The following is a 15,236-nucleotide window of genomic DNA, read 5'->3' on the forward strand; positions in this document are numbered from 1 at the left end:
ACAAAGAGAGTAACTCATTGCAGATATGACGTTTTGAAAAAACGCTCAAGAATTGTTCTAATTCATTTCTCTTTTCCATTATGGGTTCGCCCTAGCAAGGACCTTCGCTTTACATTATAATTATAATCCTTCCGGTACGCATCGACCAACGTTTTCCTTCCGCAGCTCACTTCAATTTGTCATCTCGCTCTCTTTTATTTAATTATTTATTTATTTATTTATTCTTCTTATTTTCTATCTGATTTGTGTTGGTCTACATAAAATTTTTCTTGAATGGAAAAAGCCCGGTTCAGGATATATTCCAGAAGCAATACTCGAATGGGCATAAAACCCACTACACAGTAAAAAATCATTAATATTAATTATAACGTAATTTGTTAATTAATTCAATAGATAGTGACGTAAGACTTAATCTAATACAACTTTCCATTCGAATTGCCATAAATAAAAATCACGTCACTCATAACACAAAACTATAGCATATCAGTCAATATTACTGCAGAAGACGAAATGTTATCAAAGCGAGGCGAAATTTCTACCACTAAAAACTTGTCACCGATATTTTAGTAAAAACTTGACTTCAATTGTTGATTTCCACCCACTTCGATTGAAGTTTTTGTTATTAACACTGTAGGAAAAAATGAATGGAAAATGTGTTAACCCTTAAAGGCGCAAAGCAATTTTTTTCAAATTTTCTGAAAATTGTCTAACAGTTTTAATACGTTACTATGATAATTTTGAGATGGTTTTCGCAATGTTGTTTTAAAACAACATTGCGCATTTAAGGGTTAAATTTTTAGCATTTAGCAACTCGGAAAACAGTTTGTACTTTTTGTTAAAGGAAATAATCTTAGTATTTTAATAAGGATATTTTCGTTTCTTGAAAAGGACTGGAAGTTAAGGTTTTGGGATATTTTGTCCGCAAATACAAATGACATTTATGCTCTACACTGCAAATCATACATTTTTTGCAGCATTTTCAATGTGAAAACGATATTTCATTGGAATTTTATTTCAAATAAAATACTAAGGAACTTTTAAAAAATGCTTGATTTTTAATTTTCTGAGAGCTGATTCAAGCGTTACAGCACACAGAAAAAAATCCGTTAATGAATTCATGAAAACAAGATCATGTTTTCGTGAACTGAAGGATTTACGAAAACTGTGATCAAGTTCCTGAAATTATGAATAATAAACTTCGTATTCCTTTAACTATTTGTGTTTCCGAAAAACTAGTTCACGTCGAATAAATACATGGCGTTACATTCGAATGCTTGGTAGGGTTACTGTGGGTTTTCCCTGGACATGTTTAGTTTTTGTTGTGATCCTTGTTCACAATTTGGGAGTACACAGCCGACAGTTGAACAATGTTCATGATTACAGGAGCCTTTTCACGATTTTTGCAGTTTCTCATCAAGAAGAGAAGCGTCATTTATGTTCATTATTGCAGGATCTTAGCCACGATTTTCGTAATTTCTATTTCATGGTTTTTTAGTAGGCATTAGAGCGATTCATACTTATAATTTCAGGACTTTTGTGAGAGTAATGTGATTTATATTCATGATTTCAGAATCTTCGCACGATGTTCATAATTTATATTTACGTTATCGTGGTATTTTTGATTTTCGTGGTATTTTTGATGTTCTTGATTTTAGGATCTTAGTAACGATTTCTGTAGTTTATTTGTACGTTATCATGATATTTTTTACTACAGCTTTGACACGTGGAGTGATGTGACTGATTTTAATGACAAATGTATGACTAATAAATGGGATCTTGTTCCATGAACACTATCACGAACACGATTTGTGGCTCTATGTATTTTTGGTGCTCAGCGCAGTTTTCTTTTACTGTCGAGACATCACACTGAACCTTATAAAATGAGCAACGATGTTTTAGGTCCTAATAATAATTCTTATATCTACTGCTCGTGTCTCTGGCTAGTCGCTAGCAGTAGATATACAGCTGGACATATATTTGATGAAATAGTGCGGGGATCAAAAATGATTCTACGAATAATACTCTAGATTTTGTGAAATAGTCCCCGTGAACATTTGATGACCATGTTGCATGAAATTGAAAATGATAAAGGATATCTTCTAAATATCACAAGCACGTAAGATAGATCGTAAGTCAAGTACTAGGAATCGTGAACTAGTCCACGAACCCATGAATAATATTTCATGATTTTGTGAAATATTTTACGTGCACGAATTGTCAGTAGTCATTATTGTACTACGAATGTGAACTATTTCACGAGCAGGAATGGTATGTCGTGACTATTATATTAGCAATCATGAACCGGTTCACGACTACATGGAAAATTTATGATTTCGCGAACTATTTCATGATCACGAGTGGTAAGTCATGGTTTTCAGTTCATAAATACATGAATAATAGTCTATGATTTTGTGAACTGTTTCACGATCACTAGGAATCATGAACCAGTTTGCGCATACATTAATAATAGGTCCAGGTTTCCAGGTTGTGTTAATACGGTTTTCAAATTCCCTACAACGGATGTTACGAGGCCAAGTCGTAGCTTGCAGAGCAACCGATTTCCACTTGTTGTTGAGCCTAACTCTGAATGACGCGTAGTCAATGGTGTCGCACGATTTCCAGACAGGCACCAGTTTCTTAACTCAACAGTTTCACTCGCACTAAGACCAAGTCGTTGTGAGACTAAAGAACTAACTTCGCCTTCGCTTATATGGGGTTCAATGTTTGATAGGTACAGAGCGAACTCCATATTGTCCTCCCAAGAACGGCTCCGCGGCGGTTTAAAAACTGAAGCTATCCGACCTCCATCGCTTGATGTGTTTTGCAAATTGACGGAAGATACTGGAGTTGAGTGATGATCACACATTTGCTTATTGGGAATTATTTGAGATAGGGTGTTCTGAATCTCTTCAATTTTTGTTTTCATGAGCGCTATATCTTTCTCCATGCATGATGATGGAAGTTTCAATTCCGGTGGAACAAACAGTGAAGCAGTTAAAGATTCGTTGAAAGACTCCAAGCAATCATCACACAACCAAATTATATTTTTGGTAAGAGCATCGAGTTTTGCCTCATTCAGTCAACGTATTTGGCATGCAATCGTTCACTGCAGCTTCCTTCACACATAGTAAACATGTCCGTTTTGCGGTCGATCGCCGCACAGAGGAGTAACTAGAACAAATTCTTGGCCAAAAACCAAAATATTTTTTTTCGATCTTTGTTTCTTTGTTTCGTTATATTTTTTTTACATACCTAAGAACCTACTGTATAACGTGGAAAAATTAGGAGTATATCAAAAATTGTTAAAGAATTTTTGCATGTATGCCCAATGGTGATATTTTAAGGGATATTTTAATCGTTTTCGTTATATATTCAGCAAAATCGCTTTCTAGTGATGATGACTGTATTAAATAAGATAATATTATTACAAACGTAGTTCAACACAACCGTTTGTTTAACTTCAGCTTAAAACTAACTAAAAAAAGTAAACTTGCTGTGTATTGCACCAACTTTAAAAAATACCTTGTTTTAACATTTTATTCCAAATTTGAATTATAAAAAGTTACATTATACGGCTAGATCCGGCAAAGTTGCTGAAGCAGTATTACAAAACAAGCTTTCAGCTATACAAAAAATATTCGAACTCTTCCGATCTTGTCCGATCCACCAATCCCAAGCGATTTGAAAATATTGAAATTTTGACTAATTTGAGGTGCACCAAAAAGCTGTAGGGCCAAATATTATGTTTGCCAACATGTATCTCTATGAAAATGTGCACATGCGTCCCTTTTCCTCTCCCTTTCCCACTGATCAAATGTTTATGCAACTGGAAAAATAAATGTATTCGCAAAGATCACCTAGAAATTACTAGTATTTGAAAGGATATAGAAAATTGGCCTCTGCACTGGTAAGTGGGTAGATGCCAAATTGTTCCAAAAACTAGTAATTGTCTATTTTTAGTTCATATTAAGGCATAATAACAACAATTGCAGCAGCAAATAATTTTGGCCAGTATTCGACCCCATATAGCATTTTTTGCATTCCATTCTCAACTGCTAAGGGTAATAACAATTGGAAGCTAATAGCAAGAGAACAATGGCTCCTCGGCAGTTGTAAGTTGTATCAAAACTGTTGGAGAATTCCCGCACAAAATACTATTTTTGAATACTTATTTAATCACCGCCAATTCACTACAATGTTTAGACGTTTTAAATTAACACTTTAGTCTACGGATAAGGCGAACTTGTCGTATAACATTCGATACAAACGGAGAGTAGAAAGTACAACAGCCGACGCGATACAACATCTGAAACTCTGAAACTTATTGTACGCGTAGCTGCGACATGGCCATCTTGAAGTCAAATACAGTTCACACTCTGGAAACATTCGGTCTACAAAATCTTTGGCAATCGCATGACAGAACATTTTCATGATACCTAGCGGAATCGAAAATTCAACAAAATTCCATAACTAATTTAGCAATTATATTCTGCGCAAAACACATCAATTCGAGATCCGCCCTTCCTTGACCATGATGTACAATATGTACTCGTTTTGTGTGATATACATCATGATCGTGGCAGAAATAAGAAATAGTACCCTTTTCTAATGAAAAGAATATTTTTCTTATTGATTTCATACTTTATACTTGTTTTGTGATATTACATAAGAAAGGACAAACCCCCCTTCCCTTTAGATAAGAATTTGTATGATATTTTGAAACTCCTCCTCCCATATTCTCTCACGTAATTAGTGTATGGCCCCATAGTATTAATGCAAAGTGGTTCGGCATAGAACAAAAAGTGGACCAAATTCCAAGTGTTGTCGTCTCGGTTCAAATAAGATGGTTTTATAAAATTTTGGTACGCTGACTTCATTTCTAATATTATAACGTGATAAAAATAATTATTTACTATTCATTAGCGTGGCTCAAAAATTATTATATAATGTAATAATTCATAAATAATTTTAATGCTCAATTTTGTGCACTATATTCGTTTTAGATATTAAAATATTATTGAAAATATATTGTGAAATAAACCATAATATAATTATTCCTGAGACATTTAACCCTCCGGCACTCGCGCGAATGGCTTCCCGAATGAGCAGCCGCTGGTGCTGAAAGAAGATTTCGCTAGAGTTTCGGAAGGTGTTGCACAAAATACAACGGCGCGAGTGCCGGAGGGTTAATAACATAATTCAATAAGTTTAAATATTTACTGAATTTTAAGCAAACAGAATGGTTACTATATTTATGTAAGTAACCACTCTTTCCAATCGGCTCCCCTCCTTTGATCACTAGTATAATCTTCGTAGGTTATCCTTTCAATGTTATTTGCAAGTTGTGCAATGCAATGTGAGTGGGACATGGTTATATGAAAAAAATAAAATTTCGCTCCGAGTAACTTTTTGGGTCCCATTTAGCTCCCAGAACAACTCTGCAAATTTTTAGTTCGATCGGTGAAACTATATTTTTGCGCCCATGCTTTAAAGTTTACATGGTATTTCGTATGGGGAAATCTACTTTTGCAAAATCATTCTTCCAAGAGTCGCCCGTTATCTCCTAAAAATAAATAGATGACTGATTTTTATAGGAAATTTATCAAGGAAACAAACGATCTGATGCTTGTGGAAAAAGTTATCAAGCAAAAACCGATTGATGCCCTGAAGATTGATGAAAATTTCACTTTTCATAGCATCACTGCTGCTGACGGTCGAATTATATACAAAATTTTAAACTTTCTCTTATTATGTACAAAAGAAGCCTCAATTTATCCCCCAAAACCCTTGCGAAGTGGCCAAACAGTATAGATAAATGATTTAAATACATTAAAAGAAGATCAAAACAAAATTGCATATAATTGGACAACCAACAGCAGTGGTGTTAGAAAAAATGAATATTTTATCAATAGTCAGAGCATCAATCGGTTTCTGCTTAACAACTTTCTTCTCAAGCGTCAGATCTTTTCGTGATTTTTGAGACTTGGTTCTTTGTTAAATTTCCCATAAAATCCACATAACGATTTATTTTTAGGAAGCAATGGGCGACTTCCGGAGGAATTATTTTGTGAAAGTTAGTTTTCCCATATAAAATTCCATGTAAACTTTAAACAGTGGGCGAAAAAATATAGTTTCAGGGATCGAGTTAAGAATTTGCACAGTTGTTCTAGGACCCAAATGGTACCTGAAAAGTTGCTCGGAGCTGGATTCTATTTTTGTCCCACCCTATTGTGCATGTCTAATTGCCCTGATTCTCGTTATAAAGTGGTTATTTCAAATCAATATCAGTAATGACCATGCGTCTCCGTTTGCAGCATTCTTTTTGTAAATTTGAACTGCTTATCGATAGTGACTTATTTTTTTAGTGATTTTACTGCGAAATTTAATCAAATGAATATTTTTGCGGTAATGATTTAACCCACAAAAACAATTTTTTTTCGAAGAACAATGATTCAATGATCGAATGATGTGAAATAGGGCATTACAAAAAAACCATTCATAAGTTCTCAAACCTCATTCATAAATTCTCAAACCTCAAATGTAAACTCAAATCCAAACTTTACATCCTTTGGGCATGTTAAGACACCATATTTTTAGAGAAATTGAAATATCTCCATTCAAAGAGTAAAATTGGTTCCTTGAAAAAATGGTATAAAATGTAATTTTTCGAGTGCTACTTCAAAAGTTATAGCATTTAATCTATTTTTTCCTCATATTCCCATATAGTGCCAATATCAAAAACTTCAATTGAAGTGGGCGGAGGTCTAAAATTGTCCAAATAATGTGAAATTTGTTATCTAACCTTACTTTTGCCTGTCACAATTTGAGGGGCTAAGGACTTGAGAATTTAAATACGAGTGCTTTTGTGCAATGCCCTAATGTGAAGAAGACATTGGAGCTACGCTTTTCAAACAGCTGTCAAAAATTCGCTTTTTGACCGAATAGCCTAAAATTTTATAACAATTTCCCTGTTGCATCGACCAATAGGGCAACATGGAGAGACTTGACCAAACACTAAATTCTATTTTTGACTATGGCGTCTTTTATTGAATTCTTAAAATTTTTTCAAAAATATTTTTATACTTGTTTCGATCCCTTAAGATAATTCTGAAAGTTTGGAATGAAAAATCCTTTCCTTACAGAAAATATTACGTGATTAATAAATTTGCATTGAATGATGTAATTTTCTATTAAACTTTGTATGGACATATCTACTCGACTACTAATTGCTATTAATGTACTAATATACCATCTTAATACTTGTGAAGCAGTGAAATGATTTTACATAAATTGGAACATTGGAATAGTTATTACTAGAATTTGCATGACATTGAATGCAATAGCTAATGTTGGGGAGACTTGACCAAGTGGCAATTAGCTGAAAAAAGATATAAAATTCCTGATATTTATTATCCCAAAAAATCCCACCTCAAACATAAATCTTTATACTTTAGTATTAGTAAACAACGTTAGCAGTAGTAGGGCTGATTTCGTGACGTGTGAACATGCAATGCAAGCAGTACAGTTAATCCTTAAAAAGAAATGCATTAAAAAATCGAAATTTATCAAATGCAACCCTTTTATATTTTTTACTGCTACCTAAGAAACTCGACAATATGAAAAAAAAAAAAAGAATTCCCGTATGTTTTATGTCATTATTTTTTGTTATGATTTTTCAAAATTATCTTGGTCATATCTCCCCACAGTGGGGAGACTTGACCAAAAAAAAACTACAAGGGGCAGCCCTATGGGGCTGTACGAATGGTAGACGTAGGACTATACTACTTAATGTAAAATAATTATTTTCTTAGTACATTTAGAGTAATAATAATTCAAATATATTCCTTACGAATAGTTTAAGCACAACCAATCAACATCGAATGTTACATATTGAGCCAAACCTTCTTGGTTATCAAGTTATTTCATTTGTAGTAGGCGATCGAATCCAATAAAATTTATTTGAGAAGATCTGAAGAAAGAAGACGGAAAACCGTGACCGAACTAATATCTGAAACTTGCTAAGAAAGTTTTCGTCTTTGCGCAATGAAAGCACAGATTGCTATCATGCAGGTTACGCATGCATCCGTTAACAAACAGGGATGCCATATTGAAATCTGTGTTACAGTCAAAAATATTATTTTACCATCTGTGATAACTGAAACAGGAAAAAAATCTGCAACAAATTTCCGAAAAATCTGTAAAAAAAATAACAATATTTCCAAAAATCTATCAAATTTTCATCAAAATGCCAAAAATCTACCATCTGTAAAAAAGAATCTGTGATCAAAAATTGTGAAAAAAATCTCTGACATTTCAGAAAAATCTGTGAATATAGTAACCCTGCCAGCAAATTAGATATGCCAACATTCGCCTCAAACATTAAACCCAAGCGAACAAAGCAAAATGAATCAACGCTGATGATGATAGGTAGAGCGAAAGAGAAAACTAGTACCACGACACTATGTTAACCGTGCTTGCAAATGGAGCTCGAATGCACAAGCGATTTTGTGTAGGAATAACTGTGTTCGAGATTGTACATAAAAGTGTGCTGGAAATGAGCACAACACAAAAGAAAGCATAGCACTGGATAGTGTACCTCCACGAGTAGTGTAACGGACTTTTCACTCAGCTACGCTGGCTGTGAAAACACACAGTGCAGTGATCTGCTCCGCCTGCCGTTCAACAGGCAACTGAGCTTGTTCGGCCAAATCCGTTCTTTTAATAGTCGATGATGACGTCATTCATAGAAGCGTAGTGCGCTAGGTACACAAATCTGTCGTACCGGGCTTGGGAAGCGCTATCTTCTGTGTGTATTGCGATATTTTGACAAGGTTGTTTATTATTTAAATTTTTAATGCCATGATATCAAAAATCTTTGGGTTTATCTATTGGAATCTATTCTTAGAAGTATTTCGGGCGATTTGTGCAAAAAATTTGAAAATTTATCGTTAGATGGCTGAATTATATGCATTTAAAATTGGACAAAAACGTAGTCCTACGTCAAAGCGTCACAGAAAGACTTCTGTAACTTTTCAAAAATTAAATTAAAAATCATGAAGACGCACAATAACTTTGCACATAATATCTCAATGACTTTTGAGGGATTGAAGGCTTTTTTGGAGATTTATGAAGTTTTAGCTGAAAACCTGGTCAAGTCTCCCCATGTTCCCCTACAAGTAAAATACTAGTGCACATATCGAGTAACCTTCATATTGAGAGGTTATATATGTTGAGGTTGGTAAAATTTTGTTTTTCCTTTTATCTTAAAAAATCTTAAAAACGTTATCTCAAATGTTCATAAACAGAAGAAACACAGTTGAGGCATTGTTCATCTTGCTTTCATACGGGAGTGTTGCTATATACTTAAAACTTTGAACGCCATTATCCCGAAATCATGTTTTCAAAAACGCCGTTGCGGTGAGCAGGATGACCGAATAAGTTTTCGACCCATTTAAAAGTTTTTTTTTAAATAATCATTTTTAGGCATATATAGACTGAAATTAAAGGAAAACAATAAAAAAAACAAGTTGGTATGTTCCAAAGACCAGCCAACCTACAATTTGGATTACAGGATTTCTTTCAACGAGACGTAGGCTATTTCCGACAAATTTAAAACTAAAACCAGCGAAATATATGAAATTTTGTTTACACCCTAAGCTATCATTTGGATAGTAAGCCCCAAATTGCCTAACTTAGCGCAATTTTAGAATAACTAATATGTAGTTTCTTACTAAATTCTACTATATCTACATTTTGAATCAGTTTTTATTTGATTCTACAGTTTATAAACTGTAGAATGCTGTCGCCGAATTGGGACACTTCAATATGTGTCAAATGTCAATAAAATATGGTAATCGCTTCCAGTTCCAACCCAGTAACATTGAGGTTTACTAGGTTTTAAGACGAATTAATTCGAAAGGTTAAAATTACTGTCTTCTTACTGGTGTATCTGAATTAGCAAAAAGTAATACTAACAATATAATATGGCATGGTAAAGAAGACCAAGCGCCATGCATGCCCAATAAACGCTATCGCATCTATGTAGCACTAGAAACATCTACATAAATGTATTTGTGAAAACTCAAATAGTAATCGAAAGCAAGTCAGTGTCCCTCAAATTTCTATTTTAATAGTACTCGAAAATCAATTTTGACCATATACATATCAGTAATCCCGGTTGCTTTTTGTCGCACAGCAACTGGCAACCCGCCCAACACGATCAACAGCCGACTCGTGCACGCGAGAGATAAACACAGAGAGAGAGAAAGAGTGCGCGCGAAAAATAACATGCGAGCGAGTCGATATCCGGTTCGACGGAAACATAAACACACAGCAAACCCGCTTGGGTAGCATTAAAAAAAAGGGAATCTGGGTGGCACCGGGAGGTGGCGTGAAACAACAATCAACAGTTGTTGATAGCTATCGTATTTCCCCCTTACCGAAGGGTAGCAGCTTGCTTTAGTAAACAGTTGGATGCCGGCGCGATAACATCGTTACCGGAGCAGCTCCGGACCGTTCGTTGCGTGGCGTGTGCGCGTTCTGTAAACCGGAATCGGTAGTTCGCAGTACGTGCGGGATGGTGGCGCTATGGTCGAGTGTATGCCTTGTTCAATGTGAAGGATCGCAAAATTGTTGCATTCTGGGACCCGCTGGAGAAGTGCGCGGTTTTGCCACCGGTAATTCTTGTGATGCTGACGGTTGGGATCGAAAATTCGTTTGATTTGTGATTTCATGAAATCTGGTGAATGGAAAAGCCTTTTCAGCTAAATGCCGTAGAAGTGTTTCTGGGCGAATGGAAATATAGTCCAACTGCAGTGGCAGCAAGGTGATTTATCCAATGAGATAGAAATTGCATTCGGTACGTCTGTATTTTGTGCACTATTGTGTATTGGAGCTGTGTACGGAAAGGTCACAGGGTGTAATGCGATTCGCTTATGATCTATGTGTGTTTGGATGTGGTTAGTCTGTTGCTTAATTTGATGTGTGTAGTGGGATTTTAGTGGCTAATTATTGTGCTCGATGTGGAGTTGCATGATATTTGATAGTGAGTGAAGTGGAACAACGAATATCTGGCACATTGTTTCTCTGAAAAGCTGTGCTGCTTTGTGGCAAATACGAAGGTTTAGGATTTCAAACGGCCTGCATGATACGCCTAATAACACAAATTATACAGGTGAGTTGAGTGCTGAAATATTTTTAGCTGATCGAATTGAATGACAGTAAGCATAATGCATTCTATGGTACCTACGTTATACTTGAAAGGTGCAAATGGCACCCATCCGGATATTAATCCACTGTTTTTTGCATACTGATTTTATGATGATACGCTTTTCGACTGCATTACTGAAATTGTGCAGATTGAAAATACATGTTTTGTTCAAAAAATTATGATACATTGTATCAAAGTAGCATTAAGGGCCGATTTCTTCACCCTCGCCTAACTTTTAAACCAGGTTCACCAGTACGTTTGAACCTGGCTTAAGCGCTAAGTGAGGGTGAAGAAATCGGCCCTAAGGGTTGCATTTTTTCTTTTTTTTGAGTTCAATATCCGTACCTCCAGGTATTTCAAAACTGCAGGTGGTGCTTATTGAAACTGTCAGGTTTAACGAATGAAATGATATATCAAACATAAGAAATTGGGACTTTTGTTACAATGAATAGAATCTACAAGATAATAAACGAACGATATTTCGTCCAAATTGATTAAGTGTTACAGTTTTGTTAGTTAATTAGCACCAAAATTTCACATCTATAGTAAATAGCTATATTTAGCAACTTGCCATAACTTTTGTTATTAATTAAAACTCTGTAAAATGCGATTGTTTGTCGATGGAAGAAATTCCCATATTTTTTCTTGTTTCCATTAATTGTTGAACTTTCTTCGTATAGTTCATTAAACGCAATTAACGTGTTTGGAAAATAAGTGGAACAAACAAAAAGTTTGAATCACAATATACTGCAGTAATTTTCGTAGGACTGCCAAAACAAAACCGTGTGTTTAGCGTCTTGAAACGAAATACCCGTAGCCAATAGACAGAGTTGGGCGACAGAGAGATAAAATGTTCTTACCTCAGAATGGGAAGAGTTAAGAAAGAAACGTGGCGATTAAATATATGGTACTAGAAATAATTACGATTGAGAGAAGTGCTTTCTTAAGCCATTCTTCATCATTAATTTCGCTTGGTACTTTTCTCGAAACAATCGCACAAAGTAAACTGTCGCGACAGTTACAAATGTTTTATATTTCTTATAAAAGAAATGTATAGAACTCGCTAAAACTTTCAAGGTTTTTGTCCAAAGCCCGGAGGGACAAGTCTTGTATATCAACGACTCAGCTCGATGATTTTGGAAAATGTGTGTGCATAGGCGTGCGCGGCCTTTTCCATTAGGGGGGCTACTAGCTCAAAAAATTTCAGTTATCTTAGCTAGTAGATCATTATCAGTTAGAATTTTGGTCGAGGTTTCGATACTAATACAGTTATTCGTGTTCGTTATTTATTTGCGTTCGCTATTTATTTCCCAAATCCAGAAACTGGTTCCTCAAAAAGGAAAACCAAAATATTTTCTGCAGATTATATTTTAATTCTACTTTAAGGGGATCCTCTACTCTCGAGGTCTGAAATTGCGCTGTTTTTTGAAGAATAAATTTCAAAAGGTCTGATGCTGAGTAGATTTTGAATTTCTTTTATTTAGAAACTACAAGTTACGACTTAAAATTTTAATATTGAGGACAAAAAAATATTAGCGACCATGAAACGTCTTTGATTACGTTGATGTTAAAATTGCTACTGAGTAAGACTTTTCATAAAAGTATTGGATTGATTTAATTTTTTTTTATGATTCGATAAACATACCGCTATGTTTTCCCGTAACACTTTTTTGCAAATTGCAAAATTTCTACAACGATTTGTGATTTTTTTTAATTTTACGTCTTTTTGCCTTTCTCCATAGAAAAGTATTGCAATTGCTTTGAAAACCGACTTTTTAACGGAGGGCCGGAGGACCGAGTGACATATACCATTCGATTCAGTTCGTCGAGTTCTACAAATGTCTGTGCGTGTGTATGTATGTGTGTATTTTTGTATGTATGTGCGTCTGTGTGTGTATGTGACCGAAAATGTCACTCACTTTTCTCAGAAATGGCGGAATCGATTTTAATAAACTTAGTCTTAAAGGAAAGGTACAACGTTCTTATAGGCTGCTATTGAATTTCTAATGGATCCGACCTCTGGTTCCGGAATTACAGGGTGATGAGTACGATCACGCAGAAAATGTCGATTTTAATAAATTCTGCAATGAATGTATAAAGGTGAAAGTTTTTCCAAAATGTAACCACAACTGCTTCGATTTGTAGTATTAGGTCACTAACAGCCATTCAAAGTCTCTTTGGCCACCATCATCGGTTCCGGAAGCCCCGGCGGAAGTATCTAAATTCATAATAACAGTCACATCGGTTTCTCGTAGATGGCTAGACCGATTCATACAATACTTAGTCTCAAACGAAAAATGTTGCGCCCCCGTAAATGGCTATTAAATTTAATCCCGATCCGACTTCCGGTTCTGGAGTTACGGGTTGTGGCGTGCGATCACATAGCAAATTCCGGTTCAAACCGATACTCCGATGAAAGCAAAAAAGGTAAAAATTTCGCTAAAATGTCTCTGAAACAACTTAAATTTGGAGTTCTAGGTCACCGACAGCCAACCAAACTTTCGTTGACTACATTGACCACCACAGACGGTTCCGGAAGCCCGGGAAAAGCGGCCAAAATTAACGAACTCACATCAATTTCCCGGAAATTGTTGGGCCGATTTTCACAAACTTAGTCCCAAATGATAGCTATAATATCCCCACAGATGTCTATAAAATACGGATCGTTTATATGGTTCCGGAAATATAGACTAAACTGTCCGGTCACATATAAAATTCCCATATAAGCCCGAGCTCAAATTTTTTTTCAAGGGGGGCATGAAATTTCAGGAATCGAATTCGTATTTTTGGTGCCAAACATCTTTAAAATGCATGAAACGTCGAGATTTTATGTTAACTCGAAAAATTTTTTTTTATGAAAATCGACTTTTTGGGACTGCCGATTTCGTACCTTTTTGCCTTTAGAAAGGTTATGCCTGGTTCAATTTTTGACTTTTAGCTGGACCAGGCTTTATTGATTCCTTTTATGGCCCTTAGTAACTGTGCATAGGGACGTTTCGATATTAAAATACATCGATACTTAGAATCGATACTGGTATCGAATGCAAGTACTGATACTTTCGATATAATCGTAGTCGTAGTATCGATACTTGAAAGTATCGCCATTCGATTCCGCACTTTTACCACAGACTAACAGACATAACACTATGAGGGAATTCCCACAAAAACATCGATCCGGCAATTTTCCCAGAACACTAGCTCCACTCATTTGCCAAAGACTCATTTGCTGATGGGTTACCCCTCAGGTTTGGGAACAATTTTTCACTAGTGGTCTATCCCCCATCTGCTTGTTCATAGGTCAGTGGCGCCATAATTTCAAATGTGGGCACAGTCCCAACTACAAATATATTTAAAATGACCGTTAAAGCGGACGAAGCATTGTTTTCCAGTGTTATGTCTGTTAGTTTGTGCTTTTGCAGTAGCTTAATTCCCTGAATTAGGTAATCTGCAAACCGTTGTTTGGAAATTCAGTAGTGGGTTTTGTCAGTTAACGTTTTGCTCTGCTCCTGCGAACAGAAAAACCCATTCGACAAATATATTTTATTGATCTGATTCGTTTGATGTTGAATCCAGTCGTCGATTATGTCAGACGTCGAATGTCAGAAAAGATAAACAATAAATAATTTGGCTGATCAGAAAGTCTCATGGACTGTCAAATAATGGGCAATGTTCGGAATCGATTTTTTCATCAAATGCGATTGGTGCTCCAATTATTGTAGCAACTCAAATGTAACAACCGATTCCGCAATGGTTTAGCCTGAATAGGTAATCACATTTCACTCGGAAATAATTCCAAACTAGTTCATAATTCCGAATCGAATACTTCCAACTACTGGTTCTTTCGATTCTTTTCGATATCGTGAAGATTGTATCGATATCAGTAAAGTATCGTGATTGAAGTATCGATACCAAAAAATCGAGCATCGGAAACAGAAGTATCGATTCCGTACTAGTATCGAAAATATCGCAACGTCCCTAACTGTGCAAATTTTGGTACCGATCGGCTGTGTCTACGGATCCTTCAAAA

At 35.5% G+C, this 15,236-nt stretch overlaps 1 protein-coding gene across 1 annotated transcript in view; it reads left to right on the forward strand.

The window, feature by feature from the left end:
* Positions 1 to 10,481: 10,481 nt before the first annotated feature.
* LOC131694611 (gonadotropin-releasing hormone receptor-like) overlaps positions 10,482 to 15,236 on the forward strand; it is a gene marked incomplete at its 3' end in the record, with an annotated part of 206,229 nt that continues 201,474 nt past the window's right edge. Inside the window, exon 1 of the mRNA XM_058983088.1 lies at positions 10,482 to 11,173. The remainder of the gene's footprint in view (positions 11,174 to 15,236) is intronic.

Source organism: Topomyia yanbarensis, unplaced genomic scaffold, assembly GCF_030247195.1.
Source record: "Topomyia yanbarensis strain Yona2022 unplaced genomic scaffold, ASM3024719v1 HiC_scaffold_11, whole genome shotgun sequence".
In the NCBI taxonomy this organism is placed as follows: Eukaryota; Metazoa; Arthropoda; class Insecta; order Diptera; family Culicidae; genus Topomyia; species Topomyia yanbarensis.